The following is a 14,430-nucleotide window of genomic DNA, read 5'->3' as shown; positions in this document are numbered from 1 at the left end:
GGGTTCGCGCCCCGGTCTGGGAGGATCCCACATGCCGCGGAGCGGCTGGGCCCGTGGGCCGTGGCCGCTGGGCCTGCGCGTCCGGAGCCTGTGCTCCGCGACGGGAGAGGCCACAACAGAGGGAGGCCCGCATACCACAAAAAAAAAAACAAACAAAGATACTTTTGAATTTAATTTTTAAAGTAAAATTTAGCCACTATTTTGAGGTTTTAGAATTAGCTTACTTGTATTATATTTGGAAAATGTGCCTCATTAATGTAATTTTTTAAAGTAAATAATAAAACAGTAGATAGAAAAGAGAAGTTTTAAATATACATGTTAGAAAGTAGAACAAATTAAATATCCTCAGAATATCTTTGGCTTCAAGGAATAGAAAATCCACCTTACCTAGAAAAAGAAACTGTATTTAACAAAATATTCAGAATTAAGGTATCTTCAGGCAGGGTATATCAGAGCTTCTACATCAGTTCTGCTGGAGTCTTGTGGCTCTTCACCCTCTGTGTCTTAGCTTCATCATCAGGTTTTCAAGATGGTTACAGGAATTCCTGTCATCGCACTGAGACACAGCAACATTCAGAAGGTAATACCTTTTCTAGAAACCTTTTAACAACTTTCCCCCTCAGTTCTCATTGTCCATTATTGGTATGTATATTCAACAAGATCTGCCACTACAATTGAGAAAGGAGTCAACTTTTTGTGCAGAATGGGTTTATGGTTGGAAGGAACTTGAGTAGGAATGGGTGTAGGAGTGTGCATCCACTAAACCCTGGATATTTTTATCATTTATATCTAATTTTTAATTTCAGTACTTAATGGATATTTTCTTTCTTCTTTTAATGTTAGCTTACAAATAGCTCTTAAAATTCCTCCCTACAAATCGTTTTCCACACTTGAGTCAAACGGGTGATTTTCCTCTCCCTCAAGTTGTACAATCATAGGGAATAAATTGTGCAATATATTCTGTATAAAATTGAATTCATTTTTGTTTAGTAATGGGACTTGTGATTTTACATGTCATGCTTTATTAGGTATAAATTAGGCATCTCCTGAAAATTCTGCTGAAATGGTCAGATTCAATTTAGTCACCCCAGTGGGTTTCCACCAAAAATAATTATCAACAGATTACAAATGATCAAGTATGTTTCAAAATAAATCTACATTTAATAAGGTATTAGTTCCTTGAGTTCTATTTTAAAGTAATCTAAACCAAGTATATTTTCATGCACGTTAGATAATATTTTAGAATCGTACCACTAGAGGGAAGGAATTTACTATGTATATCACCAACTCGTGTGATAGTCTGTATAAAGAATTTTTATAAACTAGTTCCTACTTACAATGTAACAGGTAAATTATGAGAAAACATCTAAAAAGTTAGGTGCCTACAGAATGGCCCCATTATATAAAACCAATGTAACCACAAACATAAATTAATGGGTACTCATTTTCTTTACTAAACGATTTATATTAGGTCCTTTAGTACATTAAAATTGTAAGAGTTAATAAAATTGGACTTATCCAAACTTTTCAATTTATTTTTTTCTGTATTACACAAATGTGGTATAACCATTACATATTTTAACCATGCAACATAAACAAAGGAACAAAAAACAGATATACTAAATTCTGAGTTACAAATATGCTCATATTTGAATCTGTTAGGGTCTGATTATCTTGCAAGTTTGTTCAGAGGAAATATTTATAGCTACTGTTGTTTTTGTCTCATGGTCATGTCTTGTCTTAGAATTCACAGAATGCTTTGAACTGTATTGAGGTTCCCCTGAATGACACAGTTGAACCCATCAAACAAGAGAAGAAAAATGATCCTCTTAGTAGCATTCTTTTCCATAGTAGAGAAGACACTTAACTTCTGAAAGATATTGACAGTTTATACAATATCACATCAGAATTTCTTAACCCATCTATATTTACATCACCTTAGATATTAAAAATATCCCATTTGAAGTTCTGCCAAATACTAACGGCACATTTGAGTTCCAAAGGCAATGTCACTGAAATGGTGGATGTTATTATTAAATTTTATTTTTTGCATAGAGTGAATATTGGTTATGATTCATTCTGTTGTGTGTGTTTTTTTAATCAGTATTTCCAATTTTCTTATCTCAGGAAACCATATCTGACAGTCTGTAGTGAATCACAATTTTGATTTACATTCCATTTCATCTTTGTACATGTGCCACTGGCATACCAATGCACCACAATTTTGACATATTGCCAATTCCAGTTCCTTGAAGTTAAAGTAAGCCTTTGTAATAGTAGTGCCAGCAAATCTTTGTTAATCAAAAAAGTGCCTCAATTTGAATACAAGCCAAATCTTAGAATTATTTTGACACATCATTATTTTATTGAATTACCAAGGAAGGTGTTAGAAATGAAAATCTAGTATTATCCACTACTCTATTCACTTACACTTCCTACATAGTACTTATAATAAGTGACATTTATATTTTATAGATTATAATTGGTAAAGAGCGATTGGCGCTGAGATTGTATATTAAGCTCATCTTTATTTTAATATTTATTTTTATTTTAACCAAAATATATTGCAAATGCAAATTTGATCATGTTATTCTGCTTCAAAACCTCCCATAGCCATCCATTACTTTTAAAGTCAGGTGTAAATCTTTACCATGGCCTCAGAGACCTGCATTTTTTTGGTCCTTGTGCATCTTTTAGTCCAATTCTTATGCTACAGTTTCCCTTGGTCAGTGTGCTGGAAATAAACTGTTCTTATTTCAACTCCTTTACCTAATCCCTGCCTCACTGAAAACTTTAACTTTTTATCAGATTGTATGCTATTGCAAGGGGTAAAAGAATCTTCCCACTGGTTTATGAAAAAAAATGATGGGGGGATTTATTGCCAGATAAAAATAAGGAAGAGGTCTTTTCAAAATAGAGGTATTGTTTTCTTTTCTTTTTTATTTTTTTCTTACAAGTGTTAAGGAAGGCTTTCCAAAGGCTGTTACACTACAGAGGCAGCAGTACCTTTTTGAAATTAGACTAAATGGCATAGCACCGTAGGGAGATAAAAAGCAAGCATTTACAAAAGGTCAAGGAGGCTCATCTTCAAACATTTAGAATGTTATTTTTAAATATTATTATTATCATCATAATCATCATCATTACTATTTTAAGTAACAGCTCATTCTCTTCCCTACCTACGCCTTTTCATGTTTTAAGGCATAGATTGGATATATTTCTTAGTGGGCAATCTGATATTATTCTAGCAGGAGCACGTGATGGAAACTACCCTGCCTTAGTAAGAGAACAAGTAAAGCAAGTCGTAAGTCCTTAAAAAGATAAAGTATTGGGTAGAGAAACAACACTCAGTAGCAAATCATTGCATCTAAATGAAATCTATTATTAGGGATCAGTTTGGGAAGTGCTCATATAGAAGCAGCATAGAACTAAGAAAGTATGGGCAAAAACAATTAGGGAAAATCTACATAATGATGGATTTTTATTTAGTCATTTTTTTAGTTAAAATTTATATTAAATATACAAATGTAGAAGTTTTGAGCATATAATGTGAAGAATAATACAAAAATAATTATATTTATGTAACTACCACTCAAGAAACAGAACATTACCTACACCACTCTTCCTCCCTCCCGATCACTTTCTTGTCACACTTATTCAAATGTAACCTCTATCTTGACTTTAAACTCTACAGGTTAATGTTAGGTATCTTGAACTGTTTTCAAATCGATTCATAAAGCATGCATCTTCTTGTGTCACTTTCACTCAAGATATTTTAGTGAGATTCATATGTACTATTTAGTGCAGTAGTAATGTGTTCATTGTTATCATATACTATTCTATGGTGTGACTATACTACAAATTATTTATCCTTTTACCATTAATGGACATTTAAGTTGCTTCCATATTGGGGCTATAATGAACAATGCAGCTTAGAAAATCATCATAGATGCCCTTTTAGATTGAGTTATAAATCACATACCATAAAAGTAACCATTTTCAAGTGTGCAGTTCAATAGTTTGTAGTATATTCAAAAGGTTGTGTGACATCACCATTATCCGATTCAGAATATTTTTGTCATTTCAAAAAGAAAATCCTTACACCCATGAGCAGTTACTCCCATTTTCTCCTCCTCCCAGTGCCTGGCAACCATACTCAAATTTATGTCCTTAAGGATTTGCCTGTTTTGGACATTTTTTATAAATGCTGTCATACAATATGTTACCTTTTGTGTTTAGATTCCTTTGCCTAGCTTAATGTTTTAAAGTATTGTCCGTATTGCAGCATGTATCAGTACTTATTTCCTTTTCATGCCTGAATAATATCTATTTGTGGGGATATGCCACATTCTTTTTATCCATTCATCATTTGTTGTATACTTGTGTTGTTTCCACTTCCTGACTTTATGAATAATATTGCTGTGACTTTGCTTTACAAATTTTGTGAGAATATATATTTTCAATACTCTTGTGTACTCATAGACAATGGTATATTCTCTTTTTCTTTAGGAATGTTACCTCTTATAAGAGTCAAATTTTGGTTTCATAATTTTCCCTATTACTTTTCAATTCTTTTCTTTTTACTGTGTTTTGCTTATTTCTGCTTTAATCTTTATTATTTCCTCCTTTTTGCTTGATTTGGGTTTATTGTGCTCTTCTATTTCTAATTTCTTAAGGTGGAAAGATAAGTTATTCATTTGAAATCTTTCTTCTTTTTTTAACATAGGCATCTATGGTTAGACATTTTCCCTAGGCATTGTTTTAGGTACAATAAATAGGTTTTGTTATGTTGTGTTTTCATTTTTCATTGATCTCAAATTATTTTCTAATTTCACTTGTGATTTCTTCCTTGATCCATTGATTATTTAGGAGCTGTATTTTTTTTTAACTTCCATATATTTGTGAACTTCCCAAATACTGTTCTGATATTGATTTCTAGTATCATTTCTTTGTGCTTAGCAAACATACTTTGTGTTATTTCAATACTTTTAAATTTATTGAGACTTGCTTTATGGCTAATATATGATCTATCCTAGGGAATGTTCCATGTGCACTGTAAAAGAATATATACTCTGCATTGTTGGGTATAGTGCTCTATAGATGTCTTTTAGGTCTAGTTGGTATATAGTGTTGTTGAAGTCATCTATTTTCTTGTTGCTCTTCTGTCTAGTAGAAACATATAGAATAAGCAAGAAAAATATCAGTAAGAATATTGTGTCCATAACACAAATGGACCTAATTGTCATATTAGAAACAATAGAAAACAACTTCAGAACTCATTTGAGTTTCAAGTTCAAGTAGAATATTTTCATCAGTTGATCACATAAGGAACTATAAACCTACTTACAAATGTTTTCAAAGGACTAAAATCACATTGAATATATCTGTTGACCATTGTGCAATTAAAATGCAGATCAACAACGAAATATAATTAGAACATTATTAGAGATCCAGAAATCGTGAAATATGATCTAAAATTACAATAGAAATTAGAAAATATTCTGAATTGAATAATAATCAATATGCAGTATATCAAACCTTGTGAGAACACAAGTATGCTTTGTGATTAATTTATAGTCTTAAAAATGTATATATTAGAAAAGAAAAAAAGCTGAAAAGAATAAGCTAAGTACCCTTCTCTAGAAATTGAAAAATGAACAGAAATTAGAATGAAGTAGAAGAAAATATAGGACAGAAATTAAAGAAATAAGGACAAATACAATAAAAGGGATCTCAAAAAATTGTAAACTAATGAATTTAATAAACTACGTAATAAAACTGATTTTTTAAAGTGATAAGAAGCACAAATAACTAATATTGGGAATGAAAAAGAAGATTTCACCACATAGTTTGTAGACATTACAACCTTCATAAGTGGATATTATAAACAAATTTATGGCAATAAATTTGAAATTTAGATAAAATTTTAAAACTTTGATTAAAATAACTCACTGAAACTGACATAATAAGAATTTGGAAATATTAATAATCTCACAAATATTAAGACAAATGAATCAATATGATTAGATCTTTCTTAAGGAGAACATCCAAGTGCTAGATGGCTGGTGAATGTTAAAAAATATTTAGAAAACAATTCCAATTTAAAAAAATCTTTTCAAAAGGACAAAAATGGTGACATCTCGTAACTCATTTTATGAAAACAACATAACCTTGACACCCAAACGTGACCTGGATAAAAACTACTGGGCACATTAACTCATCATTGTAACATTAAATAAAATTTTAGTTAACTTAAGCAATAATTTTAAGAATATATATAAAACATCAAGTTGGTGCTTCTTCCAGAAGTGAAATCTTGTTTAACATTTAAAAATCAATTTTACTGTTGGAGAGGGTGTGGGGAAAGGGAAGTCTCCTACACTGTTGCAGCCACTATGGAAGTTTCTTAAAAATCTGTAAATAGAACTAACATATGATCCAGCAATCCCAGTCCTGGGCATTTATCTGAAAAAGACAAAAACTCTAATTCAAAAAGATACATGCACCCCAATGTTCATAGCAGCACTATTTATAATAGCCAAGACATGGAAGCAACCTAAGTGTCCACCAACAGATGAATGGATAAAGAAGATGTGGTACATATATACACTGGTCTATTAGCCATAAAAAAGAATGAAATATTGCCATCTGCAGCAACATGGATGGACCTAGAGAATATCATATTAAGTGAAGTAAGAAAAAGAAACACAAATATTATATGATATCACTTATGTGTGGAAACCAAAAAATAATACAAATAAATTTATTAACAAAACAGACTCACAGACATAGAAAGCAAACTTATGGTTACCAAAGGGGAAAGGGGGATGAATTAGGAGTATGAGTGACAGATACACACTACTATATATAAAATGGATAAACAACAAGGATTTACTATGTAGAACAGGAAACTATTTCAATATCTTGTAATAACCAACAATGGAAAAGAATCTGAAATATATATATATATACACACACACACATCAATAAAATAATCACTTTTACTACATTAACAGAAAAAGAAACTTTAATGATTATTTCAATAGATGCAGAAAAAGCATCTGAAATAATTTAACATTCATTCACATATAAAAGCTTCATAAAAAACTAAGACTAGATGGAGATATTCCAAAATCTGATAAAGCATTTTATTTTTTTAGAATTTCTTAGATGCCTAGGGCAAGGATTCAGGAGCAAGGGATTCACTGGGAAAGTATTCCAAGGAGATATTATTAGGAGAATGAAGAAGCAGTATGGAGAAGGAAAATTTTAAGGAAAGTTATGTGCAGTCCCAGACTAAGTCTGGGAGTTCTGAACTAAAATTACACAGTCTGGACTTTTGTATTTCTCGGGCCCAAGTCATTGGCTACATGTTTGCTTCATCGCCTAATAGTAATTCTTAACCTTGCCCAGGTACCAGAAATTAGCTGCAAAGCACACCGTAAATGAGCGGTGGGTACAAAACTCTATTAAAAACGTCTGAGAGGTTCCAGTCTGGCATATAAAAGTATCAGAAGTTGCCAGTCTATTAGAACAACAAGTAAAAAAGTTGAGCATACGGAAAAATCAACAACCCTTCTTATATCCATCAGAGGAACAAGGTTACGAAGCAAACTGCTTACCCTAAAATTGGAGAGACAGAGATACAGAGAAACACAGATACTGGAGCAGAAACCCACAAGCAGAAACTTGTGCAGAAAACCTGAACTGCAGGAAAACCTGAAAGGTAATTGAAAAATTGCTGGAGGCTCATTTTGGACATGCCTGAGAGATAAAAACCTCAGGGGGACCCAGTCCCCGTGTGGGGGCGGAGGGTACATTTTTGTGTGTTTTACCTTCGGAAGTTTTATCAGATTTTCACAGTGAAAATCAGAGGAAAATCCCATCATGCTTCCATCCGGGGGAGGGGAAATGTAACTTTGAAATAGAGCATTCTGCTCTATATTTAACAAGGCCTGACCTAAAATGAAACTGTTTTACCAGAGTCTAACATTTTGAGGTATTAGTAGAGCCTAACTGACATGGGGGAAGGAAAATAGCCAACTCCAGCCCCATCTAGACATCCTGTACCACCTATGCGAGTGAAAAATTAAAAACAGCCCAGGGGCACAAGCTTACTAAAAGACTGAGGTCTAATCATAGGACTATGGAACACTTCACCTCCCACACCCTCCCACTGCAATTCTTTTTACAGAGTACATCATGTCCACCTTTCAGCAAATGTTATAAGACATACTAAAAGGCAAATTACACAGTTTGAAAAAGCAAAACAAGCATAAGAACCAGACCCCGATATGGCAGGAATGTTGGAATTATCAAACTGTGATTTTAAAACAACAGTGATTAATCTGGTAAGAGTGTTCGTGGAAAAAGTAGACAACGTGCAGGAACAGACGAGTAATGCAAGATTAAGTAGGTAATGTAAGCAGAGAGACAGAAATGATAGGAATCAAAAAGAAATGCAAGAAATCAAAAATACTGTAACAGAAATGAATAATGCCTTTGGGCTCAGTAGTAGAGTAGACATGGTTGAGGAAAAAAAAACTCTGACCTTGAGGACATGTCAATAAAAATTTCCAAAAGTCTAAAGTGAAAAAAATAACCTGAAAAAACCCCAGAATATCCAAGAAGTGTAGGACAAGACAAAAGGTGTAATATATGAGTACTGGGAATACCAGAAGGAGAAGAAAGAAAATAACAGGAAGCAATAATGACTAAGAAATTCATAAAATTCATATCGGATATACTAAAAAGCTTTTTCACAGCAAAGGTAACCATCCACAAAACAAAAAAGGCAACCTACAGAATGGGTCAAATTTTGCGAATCATATATCTTATAAAGGGTTAATATCCAAAATATATAAAGAAGTCATACAACTCAGCAGCAAAAAACCAAACAATCTGATTTTAAAATAGGCAGAAGATCTGAATAGATATTTTTTTAAAGAGGACATACAGATGGTCAACAGGTACAGGAAAAGATGCTCAACATCACTTAACATCAGGGAAATGCAAATCAAAACCAATGTGCAATATCACCTCAAATCTGTTAGAGTGGATATTGTGAAAAAGACAAGACATAGCAAGCGTTGGTGACAATGTGGAGAAAAGGGAACCCTTGTGCCCTACTCGGGGGAAGGCAGATTGGTGTGGCCATTATTGAAAACAGTATGGAATTTCCTCAAAAAATTAAAAATAGCACTATCATATGGACAAGAAAAGGGAAAAAATATATATAGATTGGGATGGAAGAAATAAAATTATCTTTCTTCATAGATTATATGATCATCTATGTAGAAAACCTGAAGGAACTGACAACAAAATTGTTGGAACTAGTAAGCAGTTATAGCAAGGTTGTAGGATACAAAGTTAATATAGAAAAGTCAATCAATTTCTTACATGCCAGCAATGAACAAGAGGAATTTTAAATTAAAACACAATATTATTTACATTGGTAACCCCCAAAATGATACACTTAAGTATAAATCTAACAAAATATGTACAAGATCTATATGAGGAAAATTATAAACTCTGATGAAAGAAATCAAAGATGAACTAAATCAATGGAGAGATATTCCATGTTCATGAATGGAAAGACTCAATATCGTCAAGATGTTGACTTTATCTGTAGTGTCAACTATCCTAGTGTCAACTTTATCTGTAGATTCAGCGCAATCCCAATCAAAATCCTGGCAGGTTATTTTGTGGATATTGACAAACTGATTCTAAGGTTTACATGGTGAGGCAAAAACCCAGAATTGTCCGCATAATATTGAAGAACAAAGTTGGAGGACAGATGCTATTCAACTTCAAGAATTACTATTAAGCTGTAGTAATCAAGACTGTGGTATTGGTGAAAGTATAGACAAATAGGTCAATAGAATGGAATAGAGATCCCAGAAATAGATCCATATAAATACAGCCAACTGACTTTTTGATAAAGGAGCAAAGGCAATAAAACAGAGAAAAGATAGTCTTTTCAAGAAAGGGTGCTGGACCTCCCTGGTGGCGCAGTGGTTAGGAATCCGCCTGCCAATGCAGGGGACACAGGTTTGATCCCTGATCCGGGAGGATGCCACATGCCGCAGAGCAACTAAGCCCATGCACCACAACTACTGAAGCCTGCGCTCCTAGAGCCCGTGCTCCTCAACAGGAGAAGCCACCGCAATGAGAAGCCCATGCACCTCAACAAACAATGGCCCCCGCTTGCCGCAACTGGAGAATGCCTGCATACAGCAACGAAGACCCAACGCAGCTAAAAATAAACAGTTTTTTTAAAAAAGAAAAATAAAGGGTGCTGAAACAACCAAACATCCACATGCACAAAAGTGAACCTAGACACAGATCTTATACCTTTCACAAAAATTAACTCAAAATGGATCATAGACGCAAATGTAAAATGCAAAACTCTAAAGCTCCTAGAAGATGACATAGGAGAAAGTCTATAGATGATCTGATGATCTTGGGTATGGTGATGACTTTTTAGATATAACTCTAACGTCATGATCCATGAAAGAAATAGTTGACACACTGGACTTTATAAAAATTAAATATCTCTGTGCTGTCAAAGACAATTTCAACAGAATGAGAAGACAGTCCACACACTTGGAGAAAATATTTGTGAAAGATACATCTGATATCCAAAATAAAATTCAACAACAAAAAAATAAACATTCTGACTAAAAAATGGGCAAAATACCTTAATGGACACCTCACCAAAGAAGATTTTCAGGGGACAAGTAAGCATATGTAAAGATGTTCAACCTCATACGTCACTAGAGAATTGCATACTAAAACAAGGAGATAGCAATGCATACCTATTAGAATGGTCAGTATCCAAAATACTAACAATACCAAATACTCATGATGTTATGGAGTAACAAGAACTTTCATTCATTGCTGGTAGGACTGCAAAATGGGACAGCCAGTTTGGAAGACTGCTTGGCAGTTTCTTACAAAACTAAACATACTTTTTATCATATTCGGCAATTGCACTTTGTTTGGTATTTACCCAAATAAATTGAAAACCTGTGTCCACACTAAAACCTGCACATGGACATTTATTGCAGCTTTATTCATAATTGCCAAAACTTGAAAGCAACCAAGCTGTCCCTCAGCAGGTGGATGGATAAATAAGCTATGGTACATCTAGACAATGGAACATTATTCAGTGTGAAAAAGAAATGAGCTTTCAAGCCATAAAAAACATGGCGTCATCTTAAATGCCTATAACTAAGTAAAATAGACCAATCTGAAAAAGCTGCACACAGTATGATTCCAACTCTAAGACATTGTGGAAAAAAGCAAAACTATAGAGACAGTAAACAGATCATGGGTTAGATGGGTGAGAGCCCAGATGATGGCTTGTCTTTCTGTTGATATCTAAAAACTTAATCTTTTACATTAGATCTACAATCTACCTGGATTTTTCATTATGATATGAATTTGGAAGTGATCTTTTTTTTTTCCATTTAGACATCCATCAGATTCAATACTACTATTTATTGAAAAGTATAGACATTTCCCTGCATTACTCTGAAGTGCTATATTGTCATAAATCAGATGCCCATATTTGTTTTACCAGGTCAGTCTCTGGATTTCTATTCCGTTAGTCTAGTTGTCTGTCATTTACCAGTGTCATATAGTCTTTATTACTTTATAATCTTTATATCAGTTAGAACAAATCTTTTCATCTTATTACTAAAGATTATCTTGATTATTCTTAGCTATCTAAATATTCATACAAATGAAAAAAAGCAAGTTTTACAATTTCATGCATATATTTGCGCACATGTGTACACACACACACATATATACACACATATTCTTTTGGGGAAATTATTGTGATCATATTGATTCTGAGCTGAAATCCTTACAGTATAGTCTTCTAACCCATGAAAATGGATATCCCTTTATTTATTTGTGCTCCTTAATTTTTAAAATAATATTACATAGCTTTTGTGTAGAAGTCTTGCATATCTTTCTTAGGCTTATTCCTAACTGTATGATATTTTTGTTGTTATATTTTGTTATTTCTTATTTTTACTATGTTTTAGTAAAATATTTTTGTTATTCTTAAAAAATACATAGAAATATATTTACTTTTAACATAATGACTTGCTATCCAACATCCTTGCCATACATAAATGATTATCTATTTATCTGAACCATAATATAGATTATAATCATTTACCTATGGGATACTGATTTTTCTCTCTACTCAATTATGTCAACTGAAAAAAATACAAGTTAATGCATTTGTAGTTTCTAATGTGCCAATATTTAACAAGTAACATATTTAAGTATATAAATTTTAAAGTTAGTATTAAAAACATAGTTTAAACAAGCTGCTATTCTTTTTCTAATTTGCCTCTTCAAGTTGTGGCCATAAGATTACCTGAGGATTCTAGATCGCTATTCATCACGTTTCTCTCCAAAATACACCAGTAGCAGAAATTTCCCCTTAGCTTAAACAACTTTGCATAGAGCTTTGTATTCTTCAGGAATCTGGATTAATTTGGAAAGAGATTGCAGTTAAGACCATTTTACATTTTTAGTTTTCTATTTGATTCTTTTTCTCTTATTTGATATATGTTCTTAAGGTATTTTCTTTGCATATTACTCTGCAGCCTAGGATTACCATCATGTTCTTCCAAATTGCTCAAGGGAGTCCCATTTTATTAATTGTTTCTCAGAAAACTGTACTGTCATTTCGGTGACATCACAATCAAACAAAGGAAAACAATAACAACTTGAGTGTACCAAAGCTGACATTGCACATATTTACTTAACCTTTTAATTATTGAACCTTAGTTCTTTAGGAATCCCACAAACCCATAAGTACTTGTATTTTATCCTAGAAAGGGCATGGGTATGAAAGGAGCTATGTAAACTATCACTATAACTTTTAGTATGTTCTGAGGATCAGAGAACGTCAACATTGTTTAAAATAAGTACTTTTTGCTCCCTCACCTCTCTTTTGAACAAAGCAATGGGCAGTTTCCTGTATGTGGCCAAGTGTTAAACGCATGGACATATTATGTTGGCCACAGCTACTAAACAATGATGGGAAACAGATCCAGAAACAGCGCTCTATAGTCTGACTGTTGAAAATCAGCAGTAGGCAAACAGAAGAGATCTATCCAAATATATATCTTTTATTCAGGTGGTGACTGACTGAACCAATCATATCTCGGTGCATTGAAATGTGCATACAGAAGGTACAGATGGTAATGAGATGCAAATCCTGAGAGGCACGAAAAAATTCATATAGAAGTCAAGGTAGAGAATTTACAAAACAAATTAAACCAAAAGTAAACATATTGGTATTTTCACTGAATGAGAAGTTCACATCACCGAAATACAATGGAGTAATAATCTGATCTTGGGATTCACTGATTCTAATATATGTTCCATAATCAATTAAGCTTTAGTCTTGTAGTACGTGCTAGGGGTGCACAATCTTGCTAAGGTACAAGAGGGAATAAAAACAAAAAAGGGCAATATATAGGGAAGTGGATCAATTATGTTGCTAATGCAGTAAATTGAATGAATAGGAAGTTAGAATTATGTAGAAGATAGAAATAAGGGAAGAAAATATATTTTCAAGGTACTGATAAGTATAGCCCCTTCCGTGATAATCTTACAAATGTGTGAGAGTGATCCACTATTGTATTTTTATTCTTCACTGGGTTTGGGAACATTTATTAAAGTAACCAAACAGTCACACTTCAGTCTGACAGCAAGATGATTGTTGCAGCATGGTTTTTCAGTCTCCTTTAATATCCAACAAAAATGTAGTAATTATTATTCTTTAGCAACTAGGCACCTCTGTTATCAGCATCTATGTAGAAAAATTTAAAAGACAATAAAGAACATTCTGATAGCCTTGAAGTAGGGAAAGTGAAAATATTTATGTCTGTACTTCACGTGACATTTTCAAACCCAAAAGAAAGGCAGCTGAGTCTTTTGGGTAGAGGGGGGTGGGTGGTAACACAGGTTTTGATTGACAATTGAGTGGAGAGGACTACTGAAAAGAAGCAGTTCTGAGGCAGTCTAGACCTTATGACTCTTGAAAGTCAACAATAAAATCTTCCTTTCTGACCAAAATCATGCACTGAGGAGAAACTCTTGTGAGTAGAATATAAATGGAGTAAGATAGGGACACTAGGGCAAAAGAAAAAAAAGCATAAAAATCACGGAGGACTGCAGTGGAGGAAGATGTCAAAAAACATAAGAAAATTAAGAATATTTTTCTCCATGGCAATACAACAAGGAGCTTTATAACCGTGAAAATAGGACGGCTATTCTGACCAATTCTCCCATTAAAATAGAGTAGGAAAACCCATCTTCTGTGACAAATAAATGAAGGTAAAATTTAGTCCCACACGATGACTTTCTTGGAAAAAATAAAGAGAACAATTGTATTAT

This window comes from Physeter macrocephalus, chromosome 7 (assembly GCF_002837175.3).
Source record: "Physeter macrocephalus isolate SW-GA chromosome 7, ASM283717v5, whole genome shotgun sequence".
Taxonomy (NCBI): Eukaryota; Metazoa; Chordata; class Mammalia; order Artiodactyla; family Physeteridae; genus Physeter; species Physeter macrocephalus.
The sequence above is the reverse complement of the archived record's forward strand: the minus strand, read 5'-3'. Positions refer to the sequence as shown.